This window comes from Pipistrellus hanaki, assembly GCF_964339955.1.
Source record: "Pipistrellus hanaki genome assembly, chromosome: X".
Lineage (NCBI taxonomy): Eukaryota > Metazoa > Chordata > Mammalia > Chiroptera > Vespertilionidae > Pipistrellus > Pipistrellus hanaki.
In genome coordinates this window covers 40343858-40362316 of record NC_140524.1, presented here as the reverse complement: position 1 = coordinate 40362316, position 18459 = coordinate 40343858, and the positions used below count along the sequence as shown (strand labels likewise).

General features: G+C 36.9%; 1 pseudogene across 1 annotated transcript in view; it reads left to right on the top strand.

Moving 5' to 3' along the window:
- LOC311614805 (nuclear prelamin A recognition factor-like) overlaps window positions 1-2117 on the top strand; it is a 39307-nt pseudogene extending 37190 nt beyond the window's left edge. The window contains exon 2 of the transcript in view: window positions 2026-2117. The product of the transcript in view is annotated as a nuclear prelamin A recognition factor-like (transcript). The remainder of the gene's footprint in view (window positions 1-2025) is intronic.
- The last annotated feature ends 16342 nt before the right edge of the window (window positions 2118-18459 follow it).

Here is an 18459-nt window from a genome sequence, read left to right as displayed (position 1 = left end):
ACATGAAATCCATTTGTGTTAGATTAGGAAGGCAGGAAAAAGCAAAGTGGGGTGACTCTGGAATGGGAAAAAAATGTAAAATGATAGGCATTTACTCCTTTTACTTAGGTAGGCACAGGATAGTTAACAGTCAACAACTAACATAACAATGAGGAGATTTATGGTCCCTGCCCTGGTGCATTGGTTGTTCCATGCAGGGTCTTGAAAATAAGAAAGCTAGTGTTGATCATGTATTAAAAATACTCTGATGCAGTTTCTTACTCACATTTGCTTCACTGTACATCATGTCTTAGGCTATTCAGAATGAGTAAATCTGATTTGCCAGATTCCTTTTTTGCAATTGATAAACACAGTTCAATAAGCTAATAAAATGGATCTGATGATTTAAAAAAAAATGATATGAAATCTATTTATTGCATCTGATTATTAAAGCAACAACAAAACACCATTATTTAGAATAAACAGAATCCCAAAAGAGCTTATGTGTTCCTTATTGTTCCTTGATGTTTCCGAAGGTATGTTATCCTAGATGCAAAGGTAAAGATTGACTTTTTCAGAAAAGATTCTAGCCTAGGACATGACTACCTGCCACAAACTGCTTTTAGTTAAAAAGTTTTAGTTTCAGACCATATTTAGAGATTACTTTAGGTCTCTGAATTTGTAAGGCCACCATGCAGACCTCTCCTGAGCTTGTCAGGTTTAGCACGTGGCCCCTTTTCGTCCACACTGGCTTCCTCTTACTGGCAAGATATCTCTCTTTGGAAATGCTGCCACCACCTCAGATGAACTCTGTTCTCTAACTCCACTTTGTCTTTTCTCTTAAACTACCTCTCTTCCTTGCCAATGTTGCAATTGAATTGCCTAGGCAAAACTGCTTTCATCATAGTACATTATCTTGTGTTGGTTTTTCTATTATTTGAGTTCAAAATGCTAGAGATCAGAGCTTTATATTTCTGAATATCAAATTTGAATACAAATATGAACAGTAAATTATAGATAATTATTCTACAGAATCCAAGTAATAGAGTGGTATTGATTGAGAATGTAATCACTCTCCATGCCTAACTTCTACTGCTGTAGTCCTCTTCAATGGTCTGCTTTCTCTTGCTCCAATTCCTTTGTCTCTTTTATTATGTATGCCTCTGTATGCTTTTCCCCCATTATATTCTGTCACAGTCTTAGTCTTTTCTTCTCATTCTATCTTCTTCCCTCCTTTTTATTCTCTTTCTTATACAAAGCTTCTTTGAAAAGGTTCTATTCAACTTAATAAACACTCATAGTCCTCTGGCTTCTTATCTCACCCCCCCCCCAAACACACACACACACACACACACACACACACACACACACACACACACACCCTTAAGCAATTTGAAGTAAATTTAACATTTTAGGGATGTTTACATGCTTCGTGTATATAAATATGGGTAAGAAGAATTGTTTTATTCAGCAAAGCTAGTTGGAGTAGAAGTATCAGAGTGGCAATTTCAAAGATTATGGAATAGGTAAAGGCCAGTTAATAGTGACTTAGTTGGAGTACAGAATTTTCTGGTTAGAGAAAATTAAAAAAGCTAGTACTGATCATGTATTAAAAATACTCTGATGCAGTTTCTCACATTTGCTTCACTGAACATCATGTCTTAGGCTATTCAGAATGAGTAAACCTGATTTGCCAGATTCCTTTTCTGCAATTGATAAACACAATTGAATAAGCTAAATAAAATGGATCTGATGATTTAAAAAAGAATGTTATGAAAGCTATTTATTGCATCTAATTCTTAAATCAACAACAAAACACAATTATTTAGAATAAATAGAATCCCAAAAGAGCTTATGTGTTCCTTATTTTTCATGCGTCTACTGTTCTGTGAGAGTCCACAATGCACTCTATGATTGCAATTTCAGCCATTACAATGAGCACGAGTGACAGTACAAAAACAATTTCCAGGAATGATATAGATGGTGGTGGTATTCAAATCAGCACATCAGAATTGTTCCCCCTTTTTTTTTTTTTTGAAACTACAGGACAAGAAGAGGGAGTACTTAAGTGCATCAGCTTTCAGGAGACAGATGAAAACTGGGGCATAGAGTTCAAGAAAAGTAGAATTGAATATTGAAAATAAACCATAACAAAATCTGAATGAGAGAAACAATGAGCAAACCAATCAACTGGAATAGAAAATGTGCAAAACTAGTTGATTTTTTAAAGCTTTGCAAACATAAAAATCTAGGACTGTTGAAGAACATACTCATGTGTATAAAAATGCATGCCAAGCCCTGGCCAGCGTGGCTCAGTTGTTTGGACATTATCCTGTGTACCGAAAGGTTGCCAACTTGATTCCTTGTCAGGGTACATGCCCAGGTTGCAGGCTGGACTCCCAGTAGGGGGCATGCAGGAGGCAACATATCAATGTTTCCCTCTCTCTAGCTCCCTTCCCCTTTCTCAAAAAAATCAGTAAAAGAAATGCATGCATAAACCTAATTAAATATACCCAGTTTCTTAGCGGCAAGAAGGGTACTGCCGATACTGGTGAGACTGAGACTAATGTGCTCCAATTGCTTCCAAATAGTAGTTGCTTCCCCACAACTCCTTGTCATTCTTTATTATTCCCAATTTCTCTACTTCTTTCCCTGTTCTCTTTTATTATACCATACATTAAACTAATCCCAGTAAGTAACTATAGAGGGTTTATGAGAGAGGATTTTCTCAGAGTCCTGCTGTGACAGAACACAGCCTGTGAGAAGGAGAGAGGTCAAAAAATAATACCAGTCCACATCTTGCAGCCTTCACAATTTCACCGAGCCGTGTGTGTGTGTGTGTGTGTGTGTGTGTGTGTGTGTGTGTGTGAGACACATCTAAGGTCTAATATATTTGTGAAATATGTATCCTTATTTGCTAATTATCTTATTTTTTTTTCTCTCAGAAGCAATAAGAAAATAAAATCATATCAGAAAATGTGTTTCTCTGTGAATAATATTCTGCTCATGCAGGCATGGAGTATTTCATATACTATTATGTGCTTTGTACTGATACAGTTTTCATATCTGTGGTCATGCCCTTGGGCAGCCCAGATGCTTTCTTCTCCTGTTTGTTGTTATGAGGAATAATTCAGAAACATGCTTCACTATGGGACTCCATTTGGTGCCCATATACACGTGTCCTGTACGTTTCACATATGCACCTCTAAAATGTTTAAATCTTGACTTGGAGTTAGTATAATTTTTAGAGGACAAGGATATATTTGACATTTACTTATTTTCCTAGGAATCAGAAAAAAGTAATTATTTCAGAGCATGTTGTTATTTGAGACTGCTTTGATGTTACAGAAATAATATTGAGACCTTAGGGTTTTCCTCACCAAATGTTATTAATTTATTTAAGAGGATGAGAAGCAAAAGCTGTAATGACTTTAGCAAACATTTCTGCCTGCAATCAAAACCATTTGTGCTCTGATTCCAATCACTAGAGACATTAAAATCATAACCATTTTACTAGAGTGCATTTTTGACAGATTTTCTTATAAGAGGGAGAGAACTGATAACGCAGGTGGCAAGAAATTATTCCCCAGAATGCTAGTAAGGTTATGAAGGCAACATTTTTCTAAGAACTAGTTTTGGTAAATAGATTTTGATTGTGCTTGTGATACAGAGTTGTCTTACATTGGAGATTAAAAACTCTTTTACCAGAAATGGCTTAAGAGATCTGAAGTGAAATATAGACACAATTAATTTCATATTCCTGTGCCAATGATGCTCTTTTCTCTTATCATAAGGAAACTGGCCATTTGGATTCTATGGAGTTTTATGAGAAGCTTCCAAGAGATACCCTTATCTTGATAAAACAAAGATCTTGGCTGGGTCTTCGGTTGGATAAGATGTGACTCTGTATTTGAGGATTTGAAGCATCTTGTGTCAGACTGAAAATAACACTTTTTTCCACTTGTGAAATGATCCCTTGAGTAGCAGAATTTTCAGTCTTATCTAAATCTGCTGTCCCATACTGATTGTTCTATTTAAATACACTGAGAGGAACCCACTAAGTGCTGCAACTTTGCAGAAAATACTTTTATTTGTTTTCCTTTCTTACCTGTTAAGTGTACCTCCAGTTGTGTTTCAAAGTTCAACTTGATCTTTTAAAATGAGGAATTATAGGTTCAATTTCTAGCTTTGTCATTAAGTTGTGTGACTTAGAGTAAGTCAACATCTAGGGTTAAAACTGTCTGTGTTGTTATCTTTGGTTAATATTTTGCTGTTGTTGAAAATGATGATGATTATGGTTTGTTTTTTTGTAAGGGAAAAATATAGTAATAATTTTAAGAAAATTATTTCCTGTAGCATGTAAGGGCTATCTCCTTCCATGAGAACTAGAGGAAGTAGGAGTAGCTTGTAACCTGATCCAGAAAAGAATGGATCATTCCTTGAGCTTGTGTTAATCATTTATGTCATATAACTCTGCCAAAAACAAAAGGGATCTTTTCAGAAACCAAAATGTAATGGGTGATACTTCGGGGAAGGATGAGGTAGAGTGCTTCAGGTGGCTTGAAGCACCAATGATTTAGGAACAGATACTTGGAACCTAGAATATTTCAATTAGCTATTCTTCATGTGAACATGAAGGTTTCCAAAAGGTGTACATTTAGAGAGAAGGTATAAAATCAGACAGAAGGTTATACCAACGGTAATGTCACTCAAGCTTACATTACGATGTATTCTTGTGAATGGGAGAGAAAGAAAGGCTGGGGTTACAGTTAAATCATTGGAAAATACCTATATTTAAAGTGATATTCCCACCCAGCCAGTGTGGATCAGTGGTTGAGTGTCAACCCATAACTAGGAGATCGTATTTTGATTCCCAGTCAGGGCACATGCTTAAGTTGTGGGCTTGATCCCCAGTGGGGGACTTGCAACAGGCAGCCCATTAATGATACCCTCTCATCATTGATGTTCCTATCTTTATCTCTCTCTTTCCCTGCCTCTCTGAAATCAATAAAAATATATTTAAAAATTAAGTAGTATCCATTATATCACTCTCAGTTCCTTTACTCTGTGTTATTTTTCCAATATGACATATATTTTCTGTCTCTCCAATCAAATCTGATTCATGAACTTCAGTACTTGGAGTAACACCTGGAATAGAGTTAGCATTCAAAAATGTTTATTGATTTTGAGGGGAGTAGGGATATGATACCCTTAGATATTCCACTTTGGCATAAGGACTATTTTGAGCTAAAAGCAACTGAGAAAAAGCAGACACATGAAGAAATCTCTACCCTTCCCCTATCCATCTAAAAACAGGGCATACTTTCCCTTCTGAAGGTGTTCTCCTCTCCCACACCAAGAAAAAGAGAACAACTCTTTAACACCAGAGATGGAGATAGCATTGAGATTAGTCTGTATGAACAAACCTTATTAAATAATCCTTATCCACTATTAGTTTCCCTCATATGTTTACCTTCCCAGATATTACCAACCCTAGAAGCCTGAACTCCATTTCCTTTATCTAGTCACTTCCCTACAATTTATTATCTTTTGTTAAAATGGCATGTAAGCCCCAAATCTAACTGTCTCTCCAGATGTTTTAACATTTTTCCCTTCAAGGCCCCTGCACATGTAAAATAAAATGTGCATGTCTTTTGTCCTGTTAATCTGTCTTTTGTACATTTAATTGGCTAGTCCTAGATATGAACCTAAGAGAGTAAAAATATTTCCTCCTCTACAGTTCAATGAATGGTTACCCATATCCCACAGGTTATCATTTTCTAGGCCACAGTCTATATGGACTACCATTGCCAATGTTAATCACTGGGGAATTACAAATGATAGGAGTGAATTACTTGTCATTTGTAAAGAAGGCATTATCAAAATCTGTCTACTTTCTGGGGGTGTATATCACACACAAATGCTTTTGTCTAATATGAGTGCTGGCATAGATGAATAGATATGGAGAAATATGACATTCGCTATAATTTGAGCACTTTATAGATGTCAGGTCCTTCAAGTGCTTTTTGAGTTTTATTTAATCTTCTATAAGGTAGATAGTATTAACAGTCCTTTTTTAATGAATTTTTATTGATTTCAGAGAGATGAAGGAAGAGGGAGATAGAAACATCAATGATGAGATAGAATCATTGATTGGTTGCCTCCTGCATGCTTTACGCCTGCAACCTGGGCATGTGCTCTGACTGGGAATAGAACTCTGACCTCCTAGTTCATGGGTCAACGCTCAACCACAAAGCCACACCACCCAGGCACCAGTCCTGTTTTAAGATGAGTAAACAGACACAAATGGCCAAGTAACTTGCCCAAAACCCAAATTTAGAATCTGAATTTGAACCTTGGAAGCCAAACTACAGTACATGCTTTCTCGCTACACTCTGCTACCTACTGTGTGGCGACACATAATATAGTACCAAAATTGAGGCAAAAATAATGTTCAAAAAAGAGTCAGGGAAAATGTCACTTCCTGAGATCTTAAGCAAGTGAGAGTCAATAAAGGTACTCCAGGAAAGAATAGGCCTTGCCCCTCTGCATTTCTAGTAAGCAATAGGGGCAGGTGATATGAAGAAGATAGAAAAACAATCTGGTAAGAATTCCTCTTACTCTCTAAATCTGTTTAGTGTCTTATAACAACAATTTTTATATCGTATACATGTTCAGCAATGGTTGAAAGGTGGCAATACATTTTATTTTATAGGCAGCCCGAGGAACAATAATCTAGAGGACAAAACAAGATGCAAAAATACAATGGATCAAATCCTATGAATGAAGAAAATAGGTCAACAGACCCATGATGAATAATTGGCCAATAGAAGTTTCCATAAGAAGCTGAATAACAATGAAAAGGGAGGACACAGAGATGTAGACACTAAACAGAAATTTTAGCCTTTACAACCATGAAGATCAGAATTATCAATAGAACAAACACATTAATTAAGTTCAACTTAATATTTTCCAGCAATTTGAGATTATGAACTAGAATTGCTAAGTGGGATAGGACACTGCTCTCATCTTTTCATTTTTTCCCATAGATATGCTATATGAAATATTAAGTATTATCCACATTTTAATTGGTGAATCTGAACTTAGGATAAGGAGAGTTTACTAAGTTTTCTATTTAATTGCATTCCTATAATACAGATGTATTTGCCACAGGGACAATATATTTTGTCTTTGGACTAGGGTACTCTAAGTACTATTTGCTGGCATTTGTTCATTTTTGTGATTTTTTAAATATTTTATTGATTAGCACTTCTAATTGTATTTTTTTCACTAAAAGTCAATTATATTTTAAATCAAATTTAAATAATAAGCAAACAATCATATATTTACCCAACCTAGTTCCCATTTCCAGTGATCTTTTATCCTTTTGTATAGATCTGTATTTCCATCTGGTATCTCTTTCTTTCTGCCCTAAGCACTGCCTTTAATATTTCATGTATTACTGGTTTATTGGTGATGAATCATTTCATCTTGTTGTTTCAAAGGAAGTCTTTATTTTTAACATATATATATTTAATTTATTTCAGAGAAGAAGGAAGAGAGATAGAAACATCAATGACAAGAGAAAATCATTGATTGGTTGTCTCCTATACACCCCCTACTGGGGGGATCAAACCCACAACCTGGGCATATGCCCTTGGCCGGAATTGAACCTAAAGGCCGATGCACTATCCACTGTGCAAAACTGGCTATGGCAGTCTTTATATTTCCTTCTCAATTAAAATATATTTCCACTGGTTATAGAAGTCTAGGCTGATTGTTCTTTTAGTACTTTAATGAAGTTGCATAATTTCCAGTGGGAACTCTGCTATCTTCCTTTTCTCTGTTGTTCTGTACATACTATGTCATTTTCTTCAGGTTGCTTTTAAGATTTACTCTTGATAACTACCCTTAAACAATTTGATATGATAGAACTTGTGTTACTTCATCTGTTTCGTTTTATCTATTTATCTTTATTGTGGTGGGAACACTTAACATACAATCTACCTTCTTAAAAAATTTTAAGTGCTTTAATTTCATTTAATTTAAAATTTAAGATTTTAATTTTTATGATATTGTTCACTGATTATTTTCTTTGGATGTGCTAATGATAGTAACCAAGTCCCTGTCAAGGCTTGAAAGTCTGGGAGTCATTTTTTTTTAGTTGTAGGAACAGATTTTTCTTTTCATTGTTTATGTGTTGATCTTAAAACTTTAGTCTCAGAAGACATTCATGTTTTCCTTATTTTTACATTTCCCTTGGTCGAGAGATACCTCACTGCAATTCTAGCCATGTCTGAAATCCTCATGTCACTTGCTGTCTAGTTTATTTTGCCCAATAGCTTCAATGAGCTTACTTTTATCTCAGAGCTCTTACACAGAGCCTTTTCCTGGAAAGCTCTTTCTAGTCATCAAAACACTAAATCCACTACATTTATTCAAAGTTTTGTTTATTATTTATCTCTCCCCACTTAATGATGTCAAAAGAAATACAAATTAAAATAAGTGACTTTAAGTCTCTCTATTTTGAAAATGAAGGAAGAGACTTCTGCTCTCCTCACCTTTTTTTTCAGGTTGTCTTTCCCTTTCCTTTTCAAATGTATGTATATCTTTTTAATGACTAAATATGCCTCTTACCAGTCTCAGAACTCAGGAATATTTCCTCAAGGACCTGAGAGTGTTCTCTTGAAATGTGATCTTCAAAGAATATATAACACCATATCTCCCAGTTTCCTGGGAGGATGTAGGTCTAAATTCACATGGCAGCTGACTCTGAAGGGCAAAACGTAGCTTCAATCATAAAGAGAGCAGAAAATTAGCAAGTTTATATTGAGAACATGAATGCAATGTGTTATATCCATTCAGCTATATAAAAGAGTGAGATTTCTTTCTGTCTTTGTAATCTCTTAGGAGATTGCCTCTGATGCACATCACATTGCTCATTCAATAATAAAATTGTTTTCTTTGCTGCCTTTGTGTAAATGTTTTCTGGTTTGGGAGGAGATTTTGTTGATATTCCCCCAATAATGGCATGTTCTATGGAGACAGTAAACAGGTCTGTTTTGTTTATCATTTTATTCTCAGTGCATATACAGAGACCTGTCCAGAAAAAAATTCAAATAATCGTTAAATGCAAGAATGGATGAAGAATTTAGACAGAAGACTCCATTTTTTTTCACTTTCTTTTCCTACAAGATCATTATGAAACTCAAATGGAGTTGGACCAATCTGATTGGCAGCTTCAGCTCTATTTAGTATTTTGTAGTGTGATCAAAGACATGTTGCTTAATTTTTCTGAGCTTGAATTTCCTTATCTATTAGAAGAAGGATAATAATTGAATTTATCTTAGAAGACTGTTGTGAGCATAAATTGATAGACTGCATTTAAAATAAGCAGCATGGTGCATTACACAAGGACAATAAATTTTCCTTGGGACTTAAGAAACATAATGATAAGAACAGCAGTGGACTGAAAGAAGCATAAAAAAATGCCTATGGCATCCTGGACAGTAACTCAGTTGGTTGGAGCATCTTCCCATACACCAAAAAGGTTGCAGGTTCGATTCCTATCAGGGCACATACCTAGATTTCATGTTCAAACCCTGATTGGGGGGCGGGGGAAGGAGGGGGCGTAGGGGAGGCAACCAAATGGATATTTCTTTCTCACATCAAGGTCTCTCTCTCTCTCTCTCTCTCTCTCTCTCTCTCTCTCTCTCTCTCTCTCTCTCTTTCTGAAATCAATATACATATCCTAGGATGGACATTAAAAAAAAACCTGCCTCTGTCATCTTAGGACATTTTGTAATGCTACTACCCTTGTCTTCAGGCTTCTTTGTGCTTTTTCATTAAGCTAACAGTATGAGACTGCAGTGCTTACCTTAACCCTTCTTCCTACCTTTCCTCAGTGATCCATAGCTAGCCAGATACCACATTCAAGCAGGAATTAGAATGTGAGATATGCCAGGATGCCTGTTAGCCATAGGTAAGTTAAATACAGACAAACATTCTTAGAGTGTGGCGCTTTCCATTTTCTCTATTGATCAATCTGTAGCTTCTCTCTGTGAATAACTCTCTATCTCCCTGCCCCAACTCAGGTAGGAAAGACAATTCTTCTCCTTGTGCTTTCATGTGGGTGAGCCCAACAGGGTTACTTGTGGATTTGCAGTCTTTGTAAACTTCCTTTAACAGATTTTGAATAAGTCATACTATGACTTTAACCTCCCTTCCCAAATCTCACATTCCCATATCCTACACTGAATATCCTTAAGTAGATACAACATGGTCATAAAAAATAATCAGCTTCCATGTTTTTTAATATTTTAGAAAATAAGGCTACAGAGTGGTGGTTGTGGTGGTGGTGGTGGTGGTCGTGTGTAGAAAGAGGGGGTGGAGATAATAAAAAAAAAGAGTTGTTCATGAAAGATCACTGAGCTACTATTAAGAGTGCTAGCTTTTGCCCTATCTGGATTGGTTTAGTGGATAGAGAATAGGCCTTAGGACTGAAGGGTTCCAGGCTTGATTCCAGTCAAGGCCACATGCCTGGGTTGTGGGCTTGATCCCCATTGGGGAGCATGCAAGAGGCAGCCCATCAATGATTCTCTCTCATCATTGATGTTTCTATCTCTCTCTCCCACTCTCTCCCAGAGTCCCTTCCACTCTGAAATCAATAAAAATATAATTTAAAAAAGAATGCTAGTTTTCTATGCTCAGACTACCAGTGTATCATTATGTAAACTCACATTAATGATTTAGTTTTAGTTCATCTATTTTTTTTCATTAAAATTGGAACTGGCAATGCTTTTGTATAAACAAATTGGTTGCACCTATCATAGCACAAAGCACAAATAGATTACCCATTAATACCAGTAAATTAATGGCTTGATTCATTGGGAAGTTATAAGTGGAAATGATGGCAATGTTTTAAATTCCTAGGATAAAAGCTTCTATTGAATTTATTGTAATATCCCATACCTCATCATAATACTGTCCTTCTTCAGAATTTAACATTTTTAGCATTTCCATAATGAACCCTTAAAGAATTATATTCTTTTGAACATTTTAGTTTGTCTAATATGGAAACACTGTACTCAGAAGTGAGCTTAGAAAACTAGAACAAAGAAAATGGGATAGTGAGATACTTTTATGTTCAATTGTAGAAACATATCTCATCATAAGATAAAGTAATATCAGTGATTTATTTGAGTGACTTATAAGCTGATTCTGGTGACACTTGACAGAAAGAGGTACACACATTGATAGAATAACTGCATATCTTCTGTAAACATATTTACTGAACTCCAAGTCACAACACATGGTTTGATCAGTGTTTTCCTGATTTATAAATCTGAAGTCTTACTAAATTATTCAGTTTTAGAAGCATTGCATTCTACTTTTAATAACTCACCTTTATTGAAATTAATCTATATATATAAAAGGCTAAGTGACCCAGTGTATGTATATCCAACTCACCGGCCAGTTGGTACATATGACATGCACTGGCAATTTAAAAATAAACACCAACTCATGCATTGCATGATACATAGAAAGCTCTCACTGGTGCCAATCACACACGTGTGTTTCGATCTGTCATTGTCAATTGTGAATTTGGTTGTTTTTTTTGACATTTCTATTATAGAGAAAGGGCGAATGTCTCCAGGAGAGAAAAACCAGATGTCTTGTAATTTTACTAGTGACCCGTTAATAAGAAATTAATAAGAAATTTTAATTAATTTCCTTTCAGTGTGCACGAATCCATACATTGGGCCAATAATAAAATTATAAGACATCTGGATTGTCTCTCCTGGACAATTTGGAACCCATAGCTATGTGTACAGCAAAGATGATTACTTGGAAGAGGACAAAATTCACTAAAATGTAACAATACTTGGATGCTTATTTAAACACTAGTTTTGCTCTTTTACAGTCAGACCTTATATTTATATGTGTAAGGTGCCCTAAAAAGAGTATAATTTAAAAAATGACTGAATCTGTTGTTTTTCTTCCCCAGAGTTAATTGGTTAGCACAACAGGTAATAATTCCTTTCTCCTCAATATTTGAAAAAGGTAGTTATTAATAGACTATGGTACACTTAGTCTGTCTCTACACATCAGATAAAATGACTCACTGTACATCTATAATTTGGCAGAAGAGTGGTATTTGCCACTGAACATTCACAAAAGACCAACCCAATTTTTGGTTTATGAAATAGGTATCCTGATTTCCTCTTGACATTTACATAGCGATAAGAGACAATTTTCCCTGTGACAGTTCTTCTTTCTTTAACTCCCATTATCATTTAAAAAAATAAAAACATCCACAGTCTCTTTAACATTTTAGAGAGCACAATTCAGCTTTTCCCTTATTATGGTCAGTATATTAGATGTCTTCACTTGTAAGAAGGTCTAGCTTCTCTATATGCCCTTGTGGTCCCTGTGGGAAGTATTAGCTTTCTTATTTTCAACAAGTTGAAATCACTGCTGGTGATCATACTTGTTCTTTCCCTGCCTATTTATTAGTCTCAAGCCTGAGGGAGGCAGAGCAGGCATGGTTGACCATTCATAGGCCAGAAGGAACCATCTGGGCCTGTTTCTATCCTCTGTATGCTTGCCAAGTTCATAGGTCCTTCAGGACTATCCTGCCTCATAACTACTGATTTAGCTTATGTTTGGACATTTTCCCAAATTCAACTTGAATAAGGAGTCACTTTTCACAAACAAATTTACAGCACCCGCAGGTTGTTTTTTCATAAATATATTTTTATTTATTTCAAAGAGGAAGGGAGAGGGAGAGAGAGATAGAAACATCAATGATGAGAGAGAATCATTGATTGGCTGCCTTCAGCACACCCCACACCCTGGGATCGAGCCCACAACCTGAACATGTGCCCTTGACTAGAATTGAACCCGGGACTCCTCAATCCATAGTCTGACTCTATCCACTGAGCCAAACCAGCTAGGGCTCCAATCTTTTTAAGATAAAAAACATTTAGTTTGTAATCAAATTATGAGTATCTTAGAAAATACTAGTATATGACTGTGGATAAAGGGGTGAGAAAAACCAAATTATTATTCAGTTATTTGTTATTATTTTCAGCCCAAACAGAATGTAGAGCACTAGAAATATTACTAGAAAAATGACATGGAAAACATTTCTTATTAAGGCACAAATAATTTTATTCTGAAATCACATTGCCAATCAAATTGTAAACTCAATTTTTACTTAGTAATTAGAAATGAACATTTATTATTTTTCTTGCAAATATTCTCTTCTGTAACATAGAAAAAAGCCAAGAGGAACTCTTTTCAGTTACTCTTCTGCTAAATCATTCGGTCCTATTTTGATGCTGTCTCTTAAAGAACATTGCAAAAGCCTCTTTTAAAAGAGGAAAGTAGAAGAGGGCACACTGAGATTTTGTTGCCATGTTAGTTCAAGATCATTTGAAAATTAAAGCCAAAAAAAAAAAAAATCAAGATAAGATTGGTGTGTTGGTGGTCATTTGCAGGAGGTTGCAAATGCTCTTTCTACCTTCATGAAATTCACTAGTTCCATCTGTTTTTTTTTTTTTGTCTGTTTGTTTGTTTGTTTTGTGTTTTTTTTGTGTGTGTGTGTGTTTTCTCAAAATGCATAGTTTCAGCATATTTATTTTTAAATACTAGTATATTTTTATTGATTTCAGAAAGGATGAGAGAGAGAGATATAGAAACATCAATGATGAAAGAGAATTGTTGATCAGCTGTTTTCTGCATGACGCCACTGGGGATTGGATCCTCAACCTGGGCATGTGCCCTGACTGTGAATGAAACAATAACCTCCTGGTTCATAGGTCAATGCTCAACCACTGAGCCATGCCAGCTAGGCAGTTCCAGCATATACAAACAATTAAACATAGGTAATAGTTTGTTCCTATCCCCCTGGAAACTAATTTTCTGTGGTTGCTACAAGGTTGCAAGAAGCCAGAACCAACTGATAGGTATAAGACTGACTAAAAAATACTATTTGTAAATAGAATTGATGGCTATATCAATATCACCTTTCTTTTTTTTTAAAAAAAATGTTTTTATTGGTTTTTAGAGAGAGAGGAAGGGCAAGGGATAGAAGATAAAAACATCAATTGGCTGCCTCCTGCATGCCCTCTACTGGGGATCAAGCCTGAAACCCTGCCATGTGTCCCAACCAATAATTGAACAGATGACCTCTTGGTTCCTGAGTCAATGCTGAACTGCTGAGCCACACCAGTGGAATGCTTTTCTATAATAATAGATACTGTACTTAAAAACTAAGTCCTTTATATGAAATAGTCTCAGGATCCTTAGTGTTTTGAACCTTGAGGCTGTGTATATGAGCTTCCAAAAATGTTTTTGCAAAGTCAAATAATTTTATAATTCCCCCTAGACACATCCAGAGAATTCCAAATTAATGGGTGTGCGACAATGTGGTGTCTTCGAAAGAACATGGGCTTTTGACTCAGGAAGGTGGTTTTTTGCAAGTTATTTAACTTGTCTGAGTTTCAGTTTCTTTAGGTAGAAAATGCATGTCACTGCTACTTTAAGGGTTCAAGAAAAGATTAAAATAAAAAGTGTTTATAAAATATCTAGCACAGTTCTTGGCACACTCTAGGTGTTAAAGAAAAGGTGCTCACTATATGTAAACATAACATCTAGACCATTTAAAAATGCACTTTAAAAACAAATTGCAGTTTTTATTTTCTACACATTTTTAGGTAAAAATCTGATATTGCTAATAGACCGGTTTGATAGGAAGTGTACTCATTCTTATTTTACAAATGAAAAATATGAGAACAAAATATGTATGTATGCAATTTACCCTAGGTAATCTAGTTATCAAGTGGCAGAAATGGGTCTCATTGTGGTTCTCTTTCCCCCCCATTCTACTGCTGCTTCAATGGTATAGAATTGCCATGAGTTTGGAGGAATTAAAATACAATATACATCACATTTTTAATGCAACCATCTATTAAAGGGTAATTCAATTTCCATGTCTTGGCTACTGTCCATAATACTGTAGTGATTATAGCTGTACATATATTTTTATGAATAAATCTTTTATTTTTAATTTTTCAGGAAGATACTCAGAAGAGGGATTGCTGGGTCATATGGTAACCCTCTTCATAATTTTTTGAGGAAACTCCATACTGTTTTCCACAGTGGCTGTACCAATTTACATTCCCACCAGCACTGAATGAGGATTCCTTTTCTCCACAACCTCTCCAACACTCGTTATTACCTGTCTTGTTGATAATAGCCATTCTAACAGGTGTGAGGTGGTATCTCATTGTGGTTTTGATTTGTATTTCTCTAATAGCTAGTGAAATTAGGCTTCTTTTCACATATATGTTGGTCATTTGTATGTCTTCTTGGAAGAATTTCCATTAAAAAAAAAAAGATGAAATGCTGCCATTTGAGACATGTACGTATCTTATGAATATTATGCTAAACTAAATTATGTCCAAAGGAAAAAATCAAGAATCATATGATTTCACTCATATGTGAGATGTAAAACAGAAAGGAAGAAACAAGACAAACAAAAACTCACAACAGTATGGTAGTTACCAGAGGGAAAGTGTGTGGTGAGGAGGTTGAATAGGATAAATGAGGTCAAATACATGGAGATGGAAGGAGACTTTGCTTTGAGTGGTGAAACTGCAATTCAACATACAGGTAATGTATCATAGAACTGTGTACTTGAAATCTATGTAATCTTATTAACAACTAGAGGCCCAGTGCATGAAATCTGTGCACTCAAGGGGGTCCCTCAGTCTGGCCTGTGCTCTCTCACATTCTGGGAGGCCTTAGGGGATGCCTGACATCCTTAGCACTGCCATGGAGGCGGGAGAGCCTCCCCTCACTACTGCTGCTGCACTTGCCATCTGTGAGCCTGGCTCAGGGCTTCTGGCTGAGTGGCACTCCCCCTGTGGGAGTTCACTAAACACCAGGGAGCAACTCTGCATTGAGCGCCTGCCAATGGTGGTCAGTGTGCATCATAGCGACTGGTCATTCTGCTGCTGAATTGATTTGCATATTAGCCTTTTATTATATAGGACTAGAGGCCCAGTGCACAAAATTTGTGCATGGTGGTGGGGGAGGTATCCCTCAGCCCAGCCTGCACCCTCTCCAATCTGGGACCCCTCGACGGATGTCCAACTGCCCATTTAGACCCAATCCCGATGGCATTGGGCTAAACGAGCAGTTGGACATCCCTCTCATAATCCAGGACTGCTGGCTCCCAACTGCTCGCCTGCCTGCCTTCCTGATTGCCCCTAACTCCTTCTGCCTCCCAGCCTGATCACCCCCTAACCCCTCCCATGCCAGCCTGATTGATGTCTAACTGCTCCCCTGCCAGCCTATTTGCCCCCAACTTCCCTCCTCTGCTGGCCTGGTCACCCCTAACTGCCCTCTCCTGCAGGGTTGATTGCCCCCAACTGCCCTCCCTTGCAGGCCTGGTGCTTCCCAACTGCACTTCCCTGCTGGCCATCTTGTGGTGGCCATCTTGTGTCCACATGGGGGCAGGATCTTTGACCACATGGGGGCAGACATGTTGTGTGTTGGAGTGATGGTCAATCTGCATATTACCCTTTTTTTTAGATAGGATAGAGATCTGTTGCATGGGTGGGGGCCAGCTGGTTTGCCCTGAAGGGTGCCGCTCCTTTGAGGGCATGGGGTGGCCTGAGTAAGGGGCCTGTGGTAGTTTGCAGACCAGACACGCGCCCTGGCAACCCAAGCAGAGGCCCTGGTATCTATCAATAGAATTTATGTACCTTCTACAATTGAAATTTTGTAGCCTAGAGTGGAGCCAAGCCTCCTGCTTGCTCTGTGGCTGGCAGCCATTTCTGTTGGAATTTATGTATCTTCTATAATTGAAACTTTGTAGCCTGGAGTGGAAGCCTGGGTCAGCCAAGGTGTGTGGAAAACTTTGCTTTTTCCATTGCCAGGGGCAACCCTAGCCTCTCCGTGGCTGCCATCATTTCTGTTTGGATTTGTTTACCTTCTATAATTGAAACTTTGTAGCCTTGAGCAGAGGCCTAAGCTGGCAAGGGCAGGCTGAAAGCTTGGCTTCCTCCATTGCCTGGGAAACCCAAGCCTTTCTCCTGTTCTCTGTGGCTATAGCCATCTTGGTTGGGTTTATTTCCTTAGTTGCTGTGGTGATTGGCTGGTGGGCGTGGCTAGTGGGCATGGCTAGTGGGTGTAGTGGAGTGATGGTTAATTTGCATATTACTCTTTTATTAGGTAGGTTTGTCACCCCAATTAATTAGATAAAATTTTAAAATACAATTGTAACAGCCATAAAAAGGTACCAGAGGATAAATAATTTGTTACTTATAATCACCCTGAAGCTTTTAAGGCAAGTTGATCCCAAGGTCAACCTTTCCTTAATAGAGTTACATTCTAATTGTGAAGGTAAAAAAATAAGGAAGAGCTAAAATGCTCTGCATAAAAAAAGGGAGAAGTGTTGCAGGTGAGGCATGCTTGATTTGGCTATAGTGTAGACCAGGTGAATGCTAGGTCTGGAGGATGAGAGTTAAAGCAGAGCTTTGGAGGAACAATAGAGATACTTCATTGATATTCTCTTATAATTTTGCCTTTGTGATGCAATGTAACCCCAAACTCCACTCTCCTAACAAATCATCAGTCAAATTTCAATTGCTTAATATTGCTAATAGAGTAGATTTTCTTTGTCAGGATATAGAATATGACAAGATGTATTCCAGGGTTAGTAGGAATCCTTTACGTCCTCACTGGACACCAGGCCTATCTGGGTTATAAAAGAATAAATTGCCATCTTTTAACCTTTGCAGATAATTAGAGTACTTTTTAAAGATCTTTGTATGTTCTATAGCAGATGCCATATATTTCAATATGGCCAAGCAGGTGGTATGAAAAAATAGGGTAGGCTACGAAGTGGATTCATGGCTCTTCTAAAGGGAATTGCCTTAACTTAAACCTGACAGATGACTGCAGTGCAGAAATGAGTGTTGCCAAATATTCTGATTTTTTTCCATAAAAAAAGAAAAGTAAAACAACAACTGGTGATTTAAAATATTATGTGGACTTTTGTGATTTTAAAAATCTCAATATTTTTTAAACAAAATGAAATAAATGAGCGAACAGAAAACACTCTGTTGGCTAAACAAAATCTCCAAACTAGATCTGCCTCTGGACCACCTGCTCATGACTTCCGCCAGCATTCCCATTCTTCCACATGCTGTAAATTCAATTTGGGAAACACTGGTGTATATACACCCTAAACACCTCAAGCTAGGGTTTTAATAAGTAGTTGACCTTGGAAGAGTATCTTTCCTCTCTGTACTTCAGTTTCCTTACCTAAAAAGTAGAAGAAAAATCATCGTTCTTACCTCGTAGGATTGTTGTAAGGATTAGACATATTAATACAGTAGTCTCTTTTATTCACTTCTCATCTATCTTCTCCTAAAATAACTCTGTCTATATTAGCCTCTAACCAAT